At 39.7% G+C, this 20,949-nt stretch overlaps 1 long non-coding RNA gene across 1 annotated transcript; it reads left to right on the forward strand.

Moving 5' to 3' along the window:
* The first annotated feature begins 4,399 nt into the window (after positions 1-4,399).
* On the forward strand, positions 4,400-10,736 carry LOC138921434 (uncharacterized). Its single transcript, XR_011433993.1, has 2 exons — positions 4,400-4,724; positions 7,615-10,736. It is a non-coding gene; the product is annotated as an uncharacterized lncRNA (long non-coding RNA).
* The last annotated feature ends 10,213 nt before the right edge of the window (positions 10,737-20,949 follow it).

The following is a 20,949-nucleotide window of genomic DNA, read 5'->3' on the forward strand; positions in this document are numbered from 1 at the left end:
CAATGATAGCACTTTCTGGAGGAAAGAAGCCAGAGTACAGAGCACATCTACGTGGCTGGTTTCTGCGCAATGACAGAGTAAGCGACAAGAACGTCTTTTTTCTACAGCACAGTCAGATTATTAAAAAAAAAGTCCATATACGTTTGAGTCTTCTGTGATCAATAATTAAACAGGATCATCGAATAAATATTGCAACAATCTAGTCTTCCCTGCTTCTTTCCACACGGGCACGTTCACATTGCGTGCTATCAGAATGGCTGACAAGTGTGTTTACCACTGAGAAATAAACTGTTTTTCTAACCCAAAGGGAGTGCCCGAACAGTGTCCGCTCCTAGGAGAAGATGTAAAATATATACTTTGACTAAAATAAAATGTAAACAAGGGGAAATACTGGGCTTTTCTCCTGACTGCGGCCAGTAGCCCTAAAGCAAAGGCTGACGCTCTGCGAAATTAAAAGTTGCCTGCAGAAAAATTCCCAAATCCCATCGCGCTTTGTAACACCATGTTCTGTCAGCGTATTTTGTACAGAACAAAACTTTCCTGATGCTTCTAAATTCCAGGGCTGTTTATTTCCTCCTTCTTTTCTTTTTTGTATTTTTATTTGATAATTTAAAAATTATGATGAGATAGTTCAGATATAGAAAAGATATGTCAGAGATGAAAGATGATTGATAATCATATACTCCTCATCCAGTTTGAGAATATGGTGAGAACTTTATGACTGTGTTCCTTTAGCCCCCTGGGGTAAACATTATTTTGATTTTTGTGTCCATCATTCCTTTGCTTTTTCTTATACTTTTGCTAAGTATGAATTGTTAGACTGATGGCTTTATTTTTCGTATTTTTGACCCTTTTGTGAATGGCATCCTATTGTTTTCATTCTACTGTGACTAACTTTTTTTGCATTCCACATTTCATAGACGCGTTCTTAGAAAAATCTATTATTGAATGTAACTGTAATTAGTTAACTTTAACTGATCCATGATATTCCATAGAATGAATGGGCCACAATTCACTTATCCATTTTCCTGTGGAAGGACATTGGTTCCACTTTCTTTGTTTTGTTTTTTATGTAACAAATAATGCTGTTATGGACATTCCTGAGCTTGCTCCCCAGCCAATAGTGCAAGAGTTTCTCTAGGGTATATATCCTAGGAGTGGAATTGCACAGTCACACGGCATGTGCATCTTCAAATTTACCAGATTATGTCCAGTTGCTTTCCAGAGTGATTGTAACAATTTCCAGTTTCAGTAGCGGTATACAAGAGCTCCCATTGTTCTGCAAACTCTCCAACACTTCGTATTTCATACCTTTTCAGGTTTTTACCTCTCAGGGGTATAAACTGATATCTATGTTGTAGTTTTAGTTTACACTTCCTGGGTTACTATTAAGATTGCCTATCTTTGCATACTCAACCATTGACCATTTGTGTTTTCACTTCTGGGAAAACGTTTGTATCTTTTGTCCATTTTTCTATTAGTTGTCTCTTTGTTAATATTTTATGAGTTCTTTATAAATGTGGGACACTAATCATTTGTCAGTAGTGAGTGCAGCATATTTCCTGGCTCGTGGCTTGGTTTTAATATCTTTAGATTGTAGTTTGATAAAGAGATCATCTTAGTTATAATGTCGAAATTGTCAGTGTTTACTTTATGGTTTGTTCTTTTTGCATGGTATGCCGGCTGTGAAAGCTGTGAAGATATTTTCATATGAAATTTTTAAAGTTTTGCTTTTTCAGTTAATTCTTAATTCTACCTGGAATTAATTTTTGCGTGTATTGTGATGTATAGGTCACGTGGTCCTCCCAAATGGTCAAAGATGTTCCACCATCATTTTTGAATAATCCATTCCCTCCCCGGGATCTGCCATATGAAGCCGGGGCCTTCTTTTATATTCTATTGGTTTAAAGACTTCTGCCCCCTTCATACCTGGGTACAGAGGGTGAAGTTAATCATCTAACACCTCAGTTCATGGCATGTTATTATTATTGGTTCATGCAATCTCCTCTGATGTCTGCTCTCCCTCCCTCCCTCTCTCTCTTCCTTCCTTCCCTTTTACTTCCATTTCCTACTCCCATTTGGCCCCTTTTTCCATAGGTAATATTTCTAAACAACATAATGTGACTCCTTTCCCTTTTGTTTGCACAAGTTCTTGTAAAACACGTACAGTCACGGACCGCATAACGAGGTTTGGTCAATAACGGACTGCGTCTAAACAGTGGTGCTACAAGATTAGTACCACATATCCTAGGTGTGTAGTAGGTTATACCATCTAGGTTTGTGTAGGTATGCTCTATGATGTTACCACAACAATGAAGTCACCTAACAATATGTTTCTCAGAATGTATCCCTGTCGTTAAGAGAAACATGGCTGTATATACACACTTTATTGAGCTATCGTTCACATATAACAAAATTGACCTATTTTAAGTGCACAGTTTGATGAATCTTGACAAATGTATATAAATCATTTAACTACCATCACAATCAAGATATGGACTATTTTCATCACCCCACAAAGTTCCTCCGTGGGTCATTGTATTCAATCCCGTCGCTCTCCCCATCTGCCCCTGGCAACAACTGGTCTACTTTCTGTCTCTATATTTTTTCCTTTTCTAGGATTAAAAATAAATAGAATAATGTCATAGTCAGCATAATGCTCTTGAGAGTCACCCATGTCGATGTATGTATCAAGAAGATCATTCCTTTTTGTTACTAAATAGGATTCCATTCTACGGATATATCATTATTTGTTTATTCACTCACTGATTGATGGATGTCTGGGTTGTTTCCAATTTGCGGGTTATTGTGTATACAGTAGCTATCAGTTTAATGTATAAGACTTGGTGTGGCCCTATATTTTCATTGTTTTAGTTAAATATTTAGAAGAGGGATTTCTTGTTGTATGGTAAGGATGTATTTAACTTTGATTAAAAATTGTCGATGTGTTTTGCAAAGTGGTTGAATAATCTAAATTCTCACCAGCGAAGAATGAGAATTCCAGTTTCTCTGCATCCTCATCAATAAAAATATTGTCAGCCTTTTAAATTTTTCCCATTCCAGTGGCTACATCGTGATATCTTTTTGTGTTTTAATTTGCATTTCCTTAACGACTGGTGATGTCGAGCATTTTTTTCATGGGCTGCTTGCCATCCTTCAAGCTGGGAAGTATTTGTTCAAATCTTTTGTCTGTCTTGTTTTTTACCAGTTGACTTTTTTTTTTATCTTACTGAATTGTAAAAGTTCATTTTATATTCTGCTAAAAGTCCTTTATCAGATATATATTTTCTCCCAGGATGTGACTTCCCTTTTTATTTTCTAACACTGTCTTTCAAAGGGCAAAAATTTTAAATTTTGATTTATCAAATCCAATTATCAAATTTTTCGTTGATGATTTAAATTTCTGTGCCCTATCTGAGAAATCTTTTTTCTTTTTTTAACTCAAATTCACAAATAGGTTTTCCTATGTTTTCTTCAGGAAGTTTTATACTTTGAGCTCCTAGATTTAGGTGTTTGATCCATTTTGAATTATTTTTTTAAGATGATGTAAGGTTGAGTTTTAGATTCAGTCTGACGTTGCATTAAGCATATAGCTCAATTTAGAAAGAACTGACATCTTAGTATTGAATCTTCTTGTTCATGAAATGGTGTATGTCTCCATTTATTTGGGTTTTGTGTAACTTTTGTCAGCAGTTTTTCAGTTTTCAGTATATTTCACTTCCCAATTGTTTGTTGTTTATATATAGAAATGCAATTGATTTTTGTTGTTGATCTTGTATCTTGCAACCTTGCTCAATTCCCTTATGAGTTCTAGTAGTTTTTTGGTGGACTTCTTAGAATTCGATCATGCCATTTATGATAAAACAGAGTTTTCTTTCTTTTTACCCAATTTTATTCCTTTTTCTTCTTGTCTTGTTACACTGGCTAGGCACAATATGAGTAGAAGTGGCGAGGATGGACATCTTACTTTATTCCTCAACGTACATATTCCTACTTTTGTAACTATGTATCATGTGAGCTGTAGATTTTTAGTGGATACGCTTTATCAAGTTGAAGAAGCTTCCTTCTAGTCACAGTTGGCAGAGTTTTTATAATGAACGGGTGTTGAATTTTGTCAAATGCTTATTCTGCATCAATTTGAGGTGATCATACGGGTTTTCTTTTTAAACTTGTTAATATGGTTAATTACATTGATTGATTTTTTTTAATATTAAACCAATCTTGAATTCCTGATAAACCTCACTTGGTCATGAAGTATTATCCTTTTATATATTGATGGATTTGATTTGCTAAAATTTTGTTAAGGATTTTTGCAATTGTGTTGTATTAGTTTCCTGTTGCCTCTGTAACAGATTACCATAAATTTAGTGGCTTAAAACCCACATTTATTCTCTTACAGTTCTGGGTCAGAAGCCCGAAAGCCATTTCCTTGGAGTAAAGTCAAGCTGTTGGTAGGGCTGGTTCCTTCTGGAGGCTCTGCAGCGAGAATCCATTTCCTTGACTTTTCCAGCTTCTTGTGGCCCCTTCTTCCATCTTCAAATCTCAACACTCCAACCTCTGCTTCTGTCTTCACATTGCCATCTCCTCTAACTTCGACTCCTCTTGCCTCGCTCTTGTAAGGACTGTTGTGATCGCATCAGGCTCAACGGGAAAACCTAAAATAATCTCTCCATCTCAGGATCCTTCATTTAATCATGTCTGCAAAGTCCCTTTCGCTTTGTAAGGTAAGATTCATGGGTTCTAGGGTCTAGGATGTGGCCATATTTGGGGAAGGTATTATTCTCCCTAGTGTGTATGTTCATAAGGGTCTCTGGTTATCTTTTTTTGTAAAGTTTTATGCAGTTTTGGTGTCATGGTAATGCCAACCTCATAAAGTCAGTTTAGAAGTATTTCCTTTTCTTCTGTTTTCTGAAAGTGTGTGTGTTGATCTGGTATAATTTCTCCCTTCAAGGGCTTGGTGAAATTTATCAGTGAAGCATCTACTTCTCTGCAAAGTCTTCCCTGAACCTTCAATCTAGATCAAGTCCTCCTGTTAGACTTTCTAAAACATCCTATACCTTTTCCTCAGAGCACTCAACACAATTCATAATGATATACGTATTTATGTGATTATTTGGTTCCTGTCTCTCTCTCTGCCAGGGTGTAAGCAGAGAGTATGTCTGTCTCTTTCACTGATGAAAGATCTACCATTGAACTTGGCACATATTACTTACTCAATGCATATTTTTTGAATGAATGAATGTATTCCTGTCCCATAAGACATCCTTGTAGTCTTATAATAAATTCTCACTCCCCTCTTTTTTAAAAATAAGGATGCTTACTTTTACTTATTTTAATAGTTGTCAATAACTTTTTTCAGCTTTATTGAGGCATAATTGACAAAATTATAAGATTTTTCAGATTAAGCTAGCTCAAGTTGGTTTCTTTTTCTAGTAACTGAAAGGGTCAGAATTGGCGAGGGGAAGGTAGTACTTTGTAGAAAGGTGAGGCTGATATTATGTTTCCAGTTAAGTCTAGATACTCAGAAAGCTCCAGGGCCTTGAGGATGATGGGAAAGAACAGTGGTAGGAAGAAGCCAAGTGTTATGGGCTGAATGTTGGTGTCCCTTGAATATTTGTATGTTGAAGCCCCAACCCCCAATGTGATGTTGGAGGTGAGGCCTTTGGGAGGTGATTAGGTTAGATGAGGTCATGAGGGTGGGGCCCCGTGATGGATTAGCATCCAGGAAGGGCCATATGAGGCCACAGTGAGAAGGTAGCTGTCTGAGAGCCATCAAGAGAGTCCTCACCAAGAATTGAATCTGCTGATGACACCTTGATCTTGGACTTCCTAGTCTCCAGAACTGTCAGTAATAAATGTCTGTTGCTAAGTCCCCCAGAGCTGCTATGGTTGCTGTGGTCACCCAAGGCTGACTAAGACAGCAAGTCATATGCTTTCTGCTCCATTCAAGGCTGCCCAGACCAGTGTCTACCCTCGGCTGCTCTGCCGGGCTTGCAAATGAACAAGGCCAAAAACATGATGCATTGGAGGCATTGAGCATGGATGAGTAGAAGTGAAGCGATCTGCAGCCCAGCTTCCTTTAGATGTTCCCATCTCTTCAGCTTTGCTTTTGCAGGTCCATGCCCTGCTGCACTCTCTCACCCTAACGTTTCCCCTTTCTTTGCCAAAGACAGGCATACACACACCCACAAAAACAAACACCCACATGCATCTCCAATTTTGTTAACACATCTTCAAATGCAATAGATTCCACAGTGATATAGAAATCTTCTCCATTTTTATCACCTTTTTATTAAAATACAAAGAAATGAGGATCAGCTCAGACAGAACTTTTACTTCCAACATCTTTTTCCTTTGTAGGAATTCGTGGGTATCCTCAATTTTTCCCACTTGGCTCTACCACGTCTCACCTAGAGGGCTTAATTTAGGATGGTTTCCGTCTAGGAAGAATGGCCCCATGGTGCCTGCAGCCAGACTCACTGTATTCATTGCTGTTGCTCTGAGATCAGTCATCAACTACCAAATCTTGAAATTTCTCAAGGCATCAAAAACTCTCCAGAGGAGAAAGTCAAGGAAAATAAATATAGCCTCAGATGCCCTTGGCTCACGCAATCTGACAAGTGTGGATTATGTTGTTTGAAATACTTTCCAGTCTGCTAGAAAGTGTCCCCTGGTGGAGTCCATGAAGAGAATAAGGTCCTTGCATTGTTATGCACTGGTCTGCCATTTAAGAAATGACATAGATTTGAAATGAAACACTTGGTAATTCCTCTGGTCCACTATGCTGGGACAGGCTTCTTTCTTTCTAGTATTTCGTTCAGCCTGCAGTGTTTGGGCATTTTACTACCTACAATCGCTTACATATAACAAAGTTGCACAAGGCTGGGATCGAGCCCAGTTCATCTGTAGATCTGGAGTACTTCGCTTGATAAAGGCACCGTGTAGATGCTTAATAAATTTGTTGAATGGAGTTAAATTTATATTTTATCTAAAGCCAAGTCTTTGGCATATTGAATATTTTCCAGATTGCTTATTGAATTAACATTTCCTATCTGCAATATGGGAAGCACCAGTTACTTTTTTTTTGATATACATGTAAAAACAGATTCATCCATCTTCCCAAATAAATAAGATAAACCCATGATACAACTGAATGCCTCATAACCGACCTCATGCTGATTAGCTAAAAAAGTAGAATAAATTCTCTTTTAAAAATGAGAGAGAACAGTGCATAATGTCTCATTTTTTTCTAAAAGCAAGTCTTAACAGACACCACAGGCAAACAAACGAAAAATACTGATGAGAAACTGAAGAGAAACGAATTTATAAAATGCTCTTTGTAATATATGTTGACAAATCTTATAGAAAAACTAGAAAAGGTATAGCAGGCTTCTCAGAAAAGGAGAGATGGAAATAACCAAGGGACTTTAATTTTGTGCTCGATATGCTCCAAATTTTATCAGTAGGAAAGAAATACATATTTCTTTCAAAAACAAAAATTTAAACTTGTGCCATGTGCAGAATATTTTTAAGCAAAGTCTTATGGACAACGCCTGCTTTTAGATAGTGTGATTCTTGAAGACCAATCTTTAAAAAATTTTTTCTTTTTTTTAGGAAGAGTAGCCCTGAGCTAACATCTGCTGCCAATCCTCCTCTTTTTTGCTGAGGAAGACTGGCCCTGAGCTAGCATCTGTGCCCATCTTCCTCTACGTTATATGTGGGACGCCTACCACAGCATGGCTTGCCAAGTGGTGCCATGTCCACACCCAGGATCCGAACCTGTGGACCCCAGACCGATGAAGCAGAACGTGTGAACTTAACCACTGCACCACCCAGCCGGCCCCCTTAAAGACCGATCTTGAATGGGATTGTCATAAGGTGACTTCCGGTTGCCAAGTTCTTATGTTGCATATTTATTCCTCTCTGGCAACTGAAAGAGGATATGGAGATCTTTCTTAGGCCTCACGGAACGAGGCATCTGGTAAAATTAAAAATCGCAAAAGCAGAGACTTACCCACATAGTAAGCAACCCGAAGCTATCCTACATTCGTCTCCATCTTCCTTGGTGTTAATGTAAAACAGTGCCATCTGTTTGAAAGAGAATTCCTTTCTTTGCATCACTGGCTTTCCTCAGAGCCCCCGTAGGAAATAGCACACTGGCTTCAAGAACCACAGCCTCACCACTCTCCTGGAACTGCACACCTCTCTGTGAACTAGAACAGAGTTGGTTCAGCCAACAACTTCAGCCCTTTCACCCTTGCTGGGATGCCATTTGAAATCTTTGGTGATATCTGATTCTATCCCTTGATTTTAGTTGAGTGGTTGGGGAACCCCCGCCCTTAAATCATGATCTCATGTCATACCACATTTTTAACCTGAGCTCACACTGATTATTCTGCTGTCACGTTATTTTTATTTGCAATAAGAAATGTTAAGGGAGAAAATGCCTTAGTGTGTCGCCGTGCAGGGCTGACTTCATGAGCCGCTCTCCTCATGTTGCCTTTAATGCTCTATTTTTGCCATTTTGAAATTCAATTCTGTTGGACAAGGGACTCACATTTTCATTTTGCACAGAGTTCCTCAAATTTTGGAGCGAGTCCTGTCGCTACCCACCCCGATCTGTTTCTCAGACAAGCAGAAAGCTGGAATTGGATGAAACACTAAAAAAGACTGCTTTGGTGTGGCTGAGAACACAGAGTAGATTTTTGCTGTGTTTGTTCATATTTGCTGAACATAGCATCTCAAGGGAATCTGGATTCTTCCTGGGAGATGGAAGTGGGGTCCCTCAAGCTGCTGGCTATTATTCCTTACAAGGTACCTGCAGTCTGGTACATGTTCCAGGCAGCATGAAAGGAAAAAATAAAAAGAGGGAGATGCATGTGAAAGCCGAGTGGTGTGGGAGGCAGCCCAGAGTCGTTCATGTTGCCACACTTTTTCCAAACATTTGGCTACCCCAGAGCACAGAGTATAGCCAAGTATGTTAACCCACTTTGTGTTGAATCCTTATACATATCAAAGTAAATACAATCCATATGTTTCTGAATCATTTATACCTAACTCATCAAAATATTATTCTTAAAGGCCCTCTGAGGTCTAGAAAAATTTCAGAAATTTTCTTGATCCCTTTTTGCTGAAATTAAAAATAGAAAATTGAGCATTATGCCAAATATCTGAAAACAAGAAGTTGTAGAACGTGGTTTGGGACTCAAAAGGTGGCCAAGTGTTTTCATTTAATCAAGGTGGCTGACCTCATGCTCTTCTGCTGTCATCTCCAGCACATGTGTCACTTCCCACACAAACATGGCAGCTCCCTTTAGCTGTGGCTGACCTGCACTGGGTGTAATCAAGATAAACCCGTCACCTCCTTCAAGATTGCCTTCTGTCATAAAGCATAGTCCTCAATGGTGGGTCTAAAAAGAGAGAATAATATATGGTTTCTGATGATCAGATGACAGGCAGTGTGCGTTCCATTCTTGTACTTGGATTTTTGATGACCTTGGGTAGGTCTTTATCCTTCTAGGACCATGATTCTCAGGATGATGCTTAAATGACTCTCCATGCCACCAAGGCTGCTATTTGCACTTTGTTTCCCATTTTGGTCCCCGTGGTGCACACATCTGAACCACAAGAGACTTCTATTTAGGAAAAGGTAGAGTCACAGGTCTATGCTATTTAACAGAGGTGCCATAGACAGTATGACATTGCCCAACCACTATAACATAGCGATGATAGTATTTTCCTTTGAAACAATATTGTGGGTGTAACCCACCATAGGATATGTTCACAGATATGTCTTACATATGTTTATATCCCCTCATACTTCTTAGCACAATTCCTCACCACAGAAAAATCTCTCAGTATACATTCCTGTATGAATACAATGTTTTCAATACCATGAGTGGAAGCAAAGATGGATTTTTTTTTTTTTAAAGATTTTTATTTTTTCCTTTTTCTCCCCAAAGCCCCCCAGTACATAGTTGTGTATTCTTCGTTGTGGGTTCTTCTAGTTGTGGCATGTGGGACGCTGCCTCAGCGTGGTCTGATGAGCAGTGCCATGTCCGCGCCCAGGACTCGAACCAACGAAACACTGGGCCACCTGCAGCAGAGCGCGTGAACTTAACCACTCGGCCACGGGGCCAGCCCCAAAGATGGATTTTTTTTTAGTGATGGTTTCTAAGTGAATATCAGAAAATTTTTAAAAAGTCTTTTCCACTCCTCAAGACTACCACAAAATTTTCTGCTAAACAGAAATAGATAGGTCAAATAATCAAGGAACGTCTAACAATCATATTTTAGGATTTCCTCCAGAAAGGAAACTCAGGAGAACAGGGATATTTGTCTGTTTTGATTGCTGATGTATTCCAAGGCTTTAGAATAGTGCCTGGTGCATACAGGTGCTCAAGAAAAATTGGTTGAATGACTTTCATTAGCAATGGGTGGTGAACTTTCTAGAAGCCATGGCTCCTACCTAAGGGTGAAGGTTATGATTCGCCAGCTGCCTGAATTCCATTTTGCTTTCCCCCCAATTAAAAGGACAAATCCTCCAAAAAAAGTAAATCTCCCTTGGCTTCAGACCCCTAAAAGTAGGTCAAGTGTGGTCTCCAGGCCTAGTATATAATCGTTTTGGAAAATGGTACGTTTAATAATGAAACATAACTTCTTGAATTCATAATTATTTATAGGCAAGTGCAGTAAAGAAGGGATTGAGGCTTTGGAAATATATTTTTATTTTTCAACAGAGCCCAAATTGTTTTTTTTCTGATATATTTCCACTCTTGTCTGAGTTAATCTACTTTATACTTTAAACAAAGGCCGTCACTCTGGTGTCTGAAGCAGCATACATGCGTTATCGCGTGAGCGATGTGGGTATGGGGATAAGATTTCTTTCACAATCTTTTGACTTCATCTCCATTATTAGCCTTTTCCTTCATTTTCCCAAATAGGAATTTTTAAAATTCAGAGCAGAATCACAGGACCTTCAAGAGCTCCACTCTCCCTTCTGCTGCTAGTGGCCTCAGAATCCCCAACATAGCACTGCAGCTATGCACCAAGCGTCTGGAGCTGGCTGTTTCCCATTTTTAGCTTAGGTTCTTTTAAAAATGCTGCTCTGGAGAACACATCATTTAAAGCAGTTTTTGTATGATTAAGGTCAGTTTTAGCAGTATTAGAGGAGATTAGAGCAATTCTATAGATGTTCTGGTTTTAGACTGAAGGACCTGGAAGCTCTCGGCCACATAAGCATCTTTATAACGGCTCCTTCTGTTCATTTTCTCTTTGAACAGTCTTTACAATGCAATGATGCTGCGCCAAGCTCACATCTTGTAGCACAGACAGTGCTTACTGGCTATTACATTAATTCCTTTGTGTTTCTCAGACTACTTTGCACTTTGGTCGGGCCACGTGACTAGTTCTGACCAATGGACTGACTGTGTCACCTCTGGGCTAGGACAGTCAAGAGTGATCCCTTTCTTCTCCTAGTACACTGACCTGTCAACCTTGTTGAGATGGCAGCATCATTAGATGGAGGGATCCTTAATCCCTTAATCCAGGTGGAAAAGGGTCCCCAGCAACCTGCATTGGGCCTTTATTATGTTATGTCACTGAGACTCTGGACTTCGTCTGTGGCTGCAGCTAACATTAACATACAAGATAAGTGAAATATCACCAACATGTGAATGGGGAGGATTAACCCCAAGTTCAATGTCTGACTGATCTTTACCTGTCAGTGGAATTCATCACAAGCTTTGGACATGAACCTATATTGTCTGTCTTAAAAACAGGGAACAAAAGATATGTACCCAACGGAAGTGAAAGCAAGGACTTGAACACATATTTGTACACCCACGTTCATAGTAGCATTATTCACAATAGCCAAAAGGTGGAAGCAACCCAAGTGTCCATCAATGAATGAATAGTTAAACAAAATGTAGTAAATGTATACAATTGAATGTTATTCAGCCTTAAAAAGGAAGGAGATTTGGGCACATGCTACAACATGGATGAACCTTGAGGACATTATGCTAAGTGCGACAATCCAGTCAAAAAAGACAAATGCTGTCTGATTCCACTTACGTGAGATACCTAGAGAAGTTAAATTCACAGAGACAGGAGGTGGAATGGCGATTGGCAGTGGTTGAGGAAGGGGGAAATGGGGAATTGTTGAGTACGGGTACAGGGTGATGTTTGGGAAGATGGAAAAGTTCTGGAGATGGACAGAGGTGATGGTTGCATAACAATGTGAACGTACCTAATGCGACTGAACTTAAAAATGATTAAAATGGTACATTTTATGTTATGTATATTTTACCACAGCAAAAAAAAAAAAAAAAAAAAATGGAAAGAAAGAAAAGCAAGGAACAGAAAGGATTATTTAACTTTAGTTCAAAGGGCAGTTCCCTGATTCTTCAGCTCTCTAGGCTGGATGATTCTTGTGTTTCTCAATTCTCTTTTCCCAGATTCTCCGCAGAAGCTTTCCTTGTAAGCCTGTTCTCCCAGGAAGCCTCCTCATTTCTGTGATTGGGCTGAAAACCCTGAGAGGGGAGGGACTGAGTCTGTCTTGTTCACGATTGTGTCTCTAGAAAACAGTGCCTAGAACATAGTAAGCACTGAAGGCACCACGTTGGAATGAAGGCAGGAAGGCCCTTCTTCCACCGTTTGTGCTGTTGGGAACCACCAGGTGGGGGCAGCTCTGCTCTAATGAACTCCTCCTTGACTTGGATGCTGGTGGAGGTGAGCCCAGAATCTTTCCCTATGGTCAAAGACCCCCTGGGACGTCCAGCTATGGAGCGATTTGGAGAAATTATGCCTGTTTTTTGTATTGTCAACCTCCAAGAATTAAAGAGCTATCCTAAACATCATTATCTTTCTTTAATTACTTGTTATGTATTTATTATATATTTACCTATCTGAATTATCTTCAATCCATTCATTCGTTTAATAAATACTTATTAAGTGCTTACTATTGTCAACTACTTTTCTAGGCATTGAGTGCAAAAACAGACCATAAGTCTTGGCCCCCGTGGAGTTTACACTCTAGTAAGGGTGTGTGTGTGTGTGTGTGTGTGTGTTACTCTCTCCCACCTAGACAAGTAAATGAGTGAACACATACGATATTGAATGGTGATAAGTACTGTGCAGAAAAATAGATGAGAGAAGAGGACAGACAGTGATAATTTCATTAACGTCTTTTTCTGAGGTCTTATCTTGTTCTTTTGTGTGGAACGTATTCCTTTGTTTCTTCGTTTTGCTTGGCTCTCTGTGTTGGTTTCTCCATGAGACACCCCCCTTCCCCAGTCTTCAAGGAGTGGCCTCGTGTAGGAGATGAACCTTATGGTTCTCCCTTGCCCCAGCTCTTGGTTGTCTCTCACACCTTTGTGTTTCTCCAAGCAGCCTATTATATTTTTGACACCTCCTAGTAGTTGAGGGTGTGCCAAGACCTGTCAGTGTATGAAAGGGGGGGATCTCAGTCAGCACCTAGATTCAGGGGGATTGGAAGCTAGACCCTTAGGCAGCAGCTTTTAAAGTATGGAAATATACACCGTCCTGTGGAACTGTGAGTGTAAACCCTGCTGACCGCCAGAGCCAGGCCATCTGGAGATGTCCCCTGGGCAGCAGCCACACAATCGGGACCCCAGAGGAGGGTACAAGTTCCTATCCAGGAGACACCAGTGGCAGAAGGAGAGCTCAAAGATGGCATCCCTGGCTTACATCCTGGAGAATATTACAGTAGGCTCCTAGACGTGTGTTAAATTAATGCCTGCCCCTCAGGCTGATGCTTTAAGATGGGCAAATAAGCCTCTTCCACAGAAAGTCTGGTCACTTTTCGGTCAGCTGCCTCTGAGCTGGACCCTAGGGTGGCTGAGTCTGCCTGCGAGCCCTTTAAGAACAGTTTCTCAGTTCACTCTAGCCTTGTGGGTCTCTTGGACTTCTGGAGAACCTCATGGTCCTCACTGGCTTTCAAAGATACATGTTTTGGGGGCTCATCCTTCAGGCGCAGGTCTTAAAAGCTGGGGGGCCTGATGTGGGGTTCAAGCCCTTCGCTCCTCAGGGAGCAGCTTGGGGCTTTGAGTTCCCTCTCAATTGTGGGTTGCTGCACCGGGGGTGGGGTTTATGATGAAATTGTGCCTCAGCCTCTCCTACTGGCTTCCGTGTGGGTTTTTTCTCATTCGCCTGATGTGTAGGAGTCATGCAGCTAGTGTTTGAGTCTTTTTTTCCGAGGAAATCGTCCGTGTGTAGCTGTAGATTTGGAGTGTCTGTGGAGGAGGTGAGTTCAGGATCCTGCTGCATCACCATCTTGAACTGGACCCACAGTGAGAAGTTCAGAGTCAAGGTTGCATTTTATATCAGCTTGTCTCAGGGGCCTCACTGAGAAGCTGGCATTTTCATACAACCATGAAGAAGGTGAGTGAGCCACCCATGCGATTATCTGGGAGAAGAACATCCTAGGTGGCACCCAGAAGCACAAGCACCGACATCTTGTTTTTAGAATATAATTTTTGTGTGAACCACAGTTTTTAAGAACTTCACGTTTGGAAGTAGTACTTACTTTTATTTGTCGAGGAATGATACCATCTTCTAACTAGGGCCCAGCACATCGAGTGCTCAAAATGTTAGCTTTCAATTATGCTCTTAGCCTTGGTATTACAGGACTTGATACAAAAGTACGTGTTCACCCCATTTTTGTCTTTCTGAGGTCATGAACTTTCAGAACATCTCTCCTAGCCCTCATCTTCAAACTGAGCCCCATTTTCTTCTTAGTGTCTATCATGTGTCCCTCACTGAAAGTCATCTCTACTATCTGTAGGTTGATTTTAGTTGTCCTCACCTGCTTTCAGTTCCAGGATTTTGTGAAAGACTGAGAGGATAATAACTTATGCTCCATTTTTAATCATCGCAATTGATGAAGCAAATAGCATTGTGTTTGCTTTCTGAGGTAACTGCATGTTGTTGAGTTGAGTTCTTTGGGGGGGAATTAAAATGATTCTGCTATTCTTATTTATCAGCCACTGTCTTCATTGGGAATCATTTCATTGCAATGAATGGAAACCAATTTATCGATGTCTGGATGAGTGGTTCAACCATGTGCAGCATTTTTTCCCACCCTGGGGCATTGGAGATATGTGGAGGGTATTTTCAGCTGTCACAGTGACTGAGGGGTACTCTCTCACTTAGCGCCTAGGGGCCAGTGATGCTAAACATCCTGTAGTCTAAAGGGTAGTCTTGAGCAATAAAGAATTGTTCCATAAAAAATGCTATTAAAAAGTGTTCTGATGAGGAACACCCATCTGTGAAACAGAATGGGGTTTGCTATTATCCAACTAAAACTGGACGTCCCTTTGTCCAGTCTCGGAATAGGATCTCATTAAGAAAGAGATGCAAGCCCATCTCCTAAGAAAGCCTTGGAAAGTAAAAGCTTTATGAAAACAACTTGAAGAATGCCAAAGAAGAATTCCGTTTAGGCAAATAGCAAAACTTCATAAAATCTTTCCCATTATCCCATTCAATATCCCAATTGCCTTTAATCTTATTTTATTTTCCCAGCATATCTACAGCTTCTCCCAAAAATGACTTGTCCTGAGTATTTCTCTACTCCTGGCCCCTATTTTGAGCAGCTCTGTTCTCTCGTAATACAAACCAAGTCGAGTTTTTCTGGCTTCTTTAACTCTGTACCAGCTATATATATCAGTTGTGTGAATGGATGTGAATGTGTGTGTATGTGTGTGTGAGCGAGTGTGAGAGGGATCATGAGGCTGTAAACATATGGCAAACCTATGAGGGCGATTGGTTAAGAATACAGATAATCTTTTAAAACCCCATGGCCAGAAGTGCAGCAGTGTGTCACAGGAACTAGTAAACCATAAGACATCTATTGTCTTCACCCTGCTCTTTCTGGGTCCACATATATCTTCTTCCCTCTACAATCTCCTAATTCCTCACTTGGTTGACCTGCTTTCTCAGCCAGCCTCCTAGTTTCTGCCCTCCATGACTACAGTAGACCAAATGCGTCCCCACAAAATTCATATGTTGAAATTCTAACCCCTGACATGATGGTGTTAGGAGGTGGGGTCTTTGGGAGGTGATTAGGCCATGAGGGTGGAGCCCTCATGAATGGGATTAGTGCCCTTCTAAAAGAGATAGTAGAGAGCTCTCTCACCCCTTCCATCATGTGAGGGCACAGTGAGAAGATGGCTATCTGTGAACTAGGAAGCAGGCCCTCACCAGACACTAAATCTGCTGGCATCTTGATCTTGGACTTAGCCTTCAGAAATGCGAGAAATGAATTTCCATTGTTTATAAGCCACTTGGTCTATGGTATTCTGTTAAGCAGCTCACACGGACCAAGATGATAACTTTGTCTTGTATTTGGCTTTTGTATGCGGTGTGTGTGGATCTAACTTTACATGAACCTTCAGTTCCAACACCATCTGACTGATTCAGAGTCTATTTCTCAATTCCAAATTCCTGCAAGGGAAGAGTTGACAGCCCAGTCTAGATCAGGTTCTGCCTTCCCCAATCCTAGCTGTGGTGGGTAGAGTCTCCCTTTCTGAGCGATGGGTGAGGCAGACTCTTTAAGAAGGGCCTTCCGAAGGGGTAGAAATGATGGATGCCTTCGGTCCAGCAACACAAGTCCATGTAGTTCAGGGTGACACTTAATCAATATTAGGAAATTCCAGCTTTAGGTTAAGACAATATCTTGAGCTCATTATTCCTTTAAAGCAACTAGACTAATCCTGCCAGTGGATTAGCACAGAAGTGCAAAGAAACTTACCCTTATATCCCTCAGTCATTTCTGGCCCTTTTTGATCATAGAGCAAGTTCAAAGATGACTTTTAGTCTTTATTTTGAGTTTTCTTGGTTTTTCACCCAGTTTGATCAAAATGTTAATATTTAACTTATAATTTCAAGAGTGATCTGATCATAAACTCTAGGAAAATTTGAGGGGTAGCACAGACTACTAAAATGAAGATGAAGTGCTTAATTTGTGGTGGAGCATTAACTCTGGGGCATTGGAGACATTAATTAATTTTAATAGCTTCAAATCTATTAATTAATATTTACTGAGAGCCAGTGAGGTATACTCAGTTTGGCACAATGTAAAAAAAAAATAAAGTTCTTTGCTTCTAACTAATATTTGCTGAATTTTCATCATATGAGACACAAAGTCATTTATTTCCATTGTTGAATTGGGAAATGGAAGCAAAGTCATTTTTATGTAGACAAAAAGTTAACAAAAGTTATTATACTTCTAAATCGAGAAGACTTCAGAAGTGCTTCTAATCCAACTAAAACTCAACTTTCATTGAAATATGGAAAGATATAGCACTGACCGTGACCTTAGGCCTCATCGCAGTCTCTTGTTTTTAAAGAGGAAACTGAAGCCTAATGAAGGGGCTAAATGACCAGTTCAAGGTCACATGGCTAGCGGAGTCTCTTTCCCGGAAGTAGCTCATTTACTTGGTGACTATGGCGTGAGCTTGTTAGAGGCTCTGGAGGCAGAGTAGAAAGTTGTTTGGAAAGAGGGTCCGTCAATATTGCAAACTGGAGAGACTGTTTCCACATTATTTTTGGTTCTTCCCTAATTAGATATCTCAGGATTCCAAAAACATTGGATGATGACCAATTTTATATTGTTTTTTAGAAATCTTATTTTAGTCTAAGTGTGTTTGAAAATTTATATATTTGTGTTATGTTCTTTTAGATTTTTATTTTGTAGCTTGCAGTCCTGTTTGTTTTTTCCAGAAAAGGTAAACAAATTCAAGCAATTATCTGGGAATTATAAACCATTTAAGCAAGAGCTAGTAGAAATAGGACCAATATGTAATTACTAACCAAATCACAGATAAACAGGCCCAGGAATAAAGGATTCCCAAAACACAAAAGTAGAGAAAGGGACTTCTGAATGGAGAACAAAGCAGATTTTCATATAAATCAAAGCATCATGCTGTAATCATATCCTTTTTTTTTAAATTGAGGATATTCATAGGTATAATAAGGTGTAACTAATCTTAAGTGTTCAGCTGGAGGAATTATTGTATGTATATACATTTATATATGTATAAGATATGTATGTGTGTGTGTATATGTATATATGCACGCATATATATCTCCATGTTTATATATGTATAAGATATATGTATATATATGTATACATGCATACATATATATCTCCATGTTTATATATGTTTATATATGTATAAGATATATGTGTGTGTGTCTACATATATATGTATATATGCACACATATATCTCCATGTAACCACTACCCAGATCAACACCCGCAGCACCCAAAAGATGTGCCTTCTCAGTATATACATCCTCCCTACAAAGCTAACTACTGTCTGTTGGCTAGCATCATTGGAACATTATATTTCTTATCCAAAAGGAATTAAAGTTTTAAACTAGGAGAGTATCATAATTTATTTGCCATTCATTAATTTAACAAATATTTAATGACTACTCTATAATGAGCTTTACACTAACACTGGCATCTCAATGATGAATACAATATAAACTATTTCTCATTATTATAAACAATGACATGATCCTTTTTATATTTTGAAAGTAATTTCCTTACATTTTGTTTTAATTGTGCGTCTTTATAAAATATACTACATACATCAATTTAACTTAAAAAAATTCTTTTTGGAAGTATAGCAGTTTAATTTAGAACATAGAATCAATGAGAATAACAGGATGTAACTGTTTCTTAGTTTACCTACTGGGAACTCTGGCTGTCAGGACCAAGCAGCCATAGCTATAGCACCATTACCAACTAGGGGCAGCGCATCCTAGTGAAGGCAAAGCGCCCAGATGGAATGATACGTGTTCTTTTTGTGAGCTACGCCCTGAGACACTGTGGTGCAGAAGGAGGATGACCAAGGCCAGTTGTAGCAAGATGAAGACGGAATGTCCCGGGAGAGCACTGCACGGATGACAGCTGAGTGTAAGTGGAAATAAAGCTCCACACCTCTTTTCATTTTTGAAATACACTAGTTTTACTCCAAGGGCAAAATGGGCGGGTGAATCTTGACGGTTGCACCAGAGGTTTCCCTGCAGTCTCCATGTCTAAATGATGACTGGATGCTCGCTGAGTGTATTTCCCCAGAAAGGGAGACACTCCAGAGGTCACTATTAATTACAGGTGCTATTCTGGGCCAAAGCTCCTGGATGTTTCAGCTCTACCAGAGAAAGTCAACTTATGACTTTGTTAGAACTGAATTTAGATGTAGTCGTCTTTGGAAAGGGGAAGCACACTTTTCAGCTTTTTACAATATGAATAAAAGAGATGTCTACTTCCATTCTTTCTAAAAAACAATGGGCATGATTGAAAGCAAACCTATCTATCTCCCTAGGAAATAGCTCTGGAAAGCAGGTCTTGATCTATATAGATTTGTGGGATCTCCAAAAGCAATCAACAGACCAATCATTTGCCATTAATCAAAAGCTTTGGGAAGGAAATAGAGGAGCAGTTCACAGACTATGTCCCAAATAGCTGGTGGGAGTTTGCCGTCTCCTTTTTCCTTCTTGGAGTGAATGGGAGGCTTCCCAGACGAACATTTATTTCAGACAATTAAATAGAAGGAGTCGTGATTGACATGTTTTCATGTTACTCTTCCTTGGTTTGACATAGAAAATCTACTGGAATCAGGCTAATTTACAAATGAAGGGGTTTATTTTCCCTGTGGTTTGTGGACATAATTGTCTCCATTAACTTTAATGGGGGAGTTTCGGGGGCCTGTCTGAAGGGAGAATGGACGGCTTATGGTGGAGTACTGGCTGTATGCTGTTAAATCCATAGGGAGGAATGGCAGTGTACGTTTCAACACCTAACTTCTACATCGTGAAGAAAATAGAAGCTGTTTGCAAGCATTCACATTTTTCTCTCAAGGCCTTAAAAAGAAATAATATGAAAGCACAGTGTGTACAAGAACAATTTGATGTGGTCGTTGGAAAGATTAAGGATCATCTTAAAAACACCGTGAACATTTCATGTTGAGGAATGGGGATGTGTGCAACCATAAACATGCACCCACAACAAGGAGCCCAACTTCTGCATCTTGTAACTGATGCGAGCCCACATCCAAAAGGTCAGGCTGGCCAATAAAAACTTCCATAAAATTCAGAGTGGCAACCTGGTCTCCTGAGAAATAAATATGAGATATTATCGGGGAAGTATTTCACAGTGAGGTCTCTGTCTCGTCCTTTCTAGGAATGTATATCAAAAGTGTCTGGGCAAGACAAGGAAGTTACATTTAATTATGAAATCAGCTTTATTAATGATATAGCCATCACATGGCATTGTGTACTATGTGAAAATGACAAAGGGCTCTGGGTCGACAGAACTCTACTTAGCACTGAATTCATTTCTACAAATGTTAATTGTCTTGTTCGCTGCCTGCCACATCTTTGGCACTCAAAAGCATTTGTTGAATCTAACAATGAGTGATTGAGGGCTTGTGATGTGTAATGCACTATCCTAATCAAGAGAGTCAAATATGGCCCTTGCTTTGAAGAAACCACAACCTAACAGATACACATACACAACTAGAATATCCTTTTTCCAGCTCTCATGTTTTAAATCCGAGTACAAAGCATATTATCCTAAGTGCTATATTAAAAAAAGTATCACGGGAGAACACAGAAGGGAATGCTGAACTCTACCTGAAGGTGATCTGGGAACACTTCACAGAGGAAATACCAGTTGACTTAGACATCTTGTGATGGGGAGGAAAAGGAAAGGATGAGCAGAGGAGAAGAGATGTGAAGATGCATATCCTTTTCAGGGAATAGCAAGTAGCCTAGTGTGGCCAAAGCTACCTGGGTCTGTGTGGGAGGACAAAGGTAGGTAGAGGCAGGTGGAGGATGGTAGAGGCCCAAGTTCCAATCAAATTGTAAAGGATCTTGACTATCATATAAAGGACTTTGGAAATTTTTCTTTTCTTTTCTTTT

Source organism: Equus caballus, chromosome 29 (assembly GCF_041296265.1).
Source record: "Equus caballus isolate H_3958 breed thoroughbred chromosome 29, TB-T2T, whole genome shotgun sequence".
Lineage (NCBI taxonomy): Eukaryota > Metazoa > Chordata > Mammalia > Perissodactyla > Equidae > Equus > Equus caballus.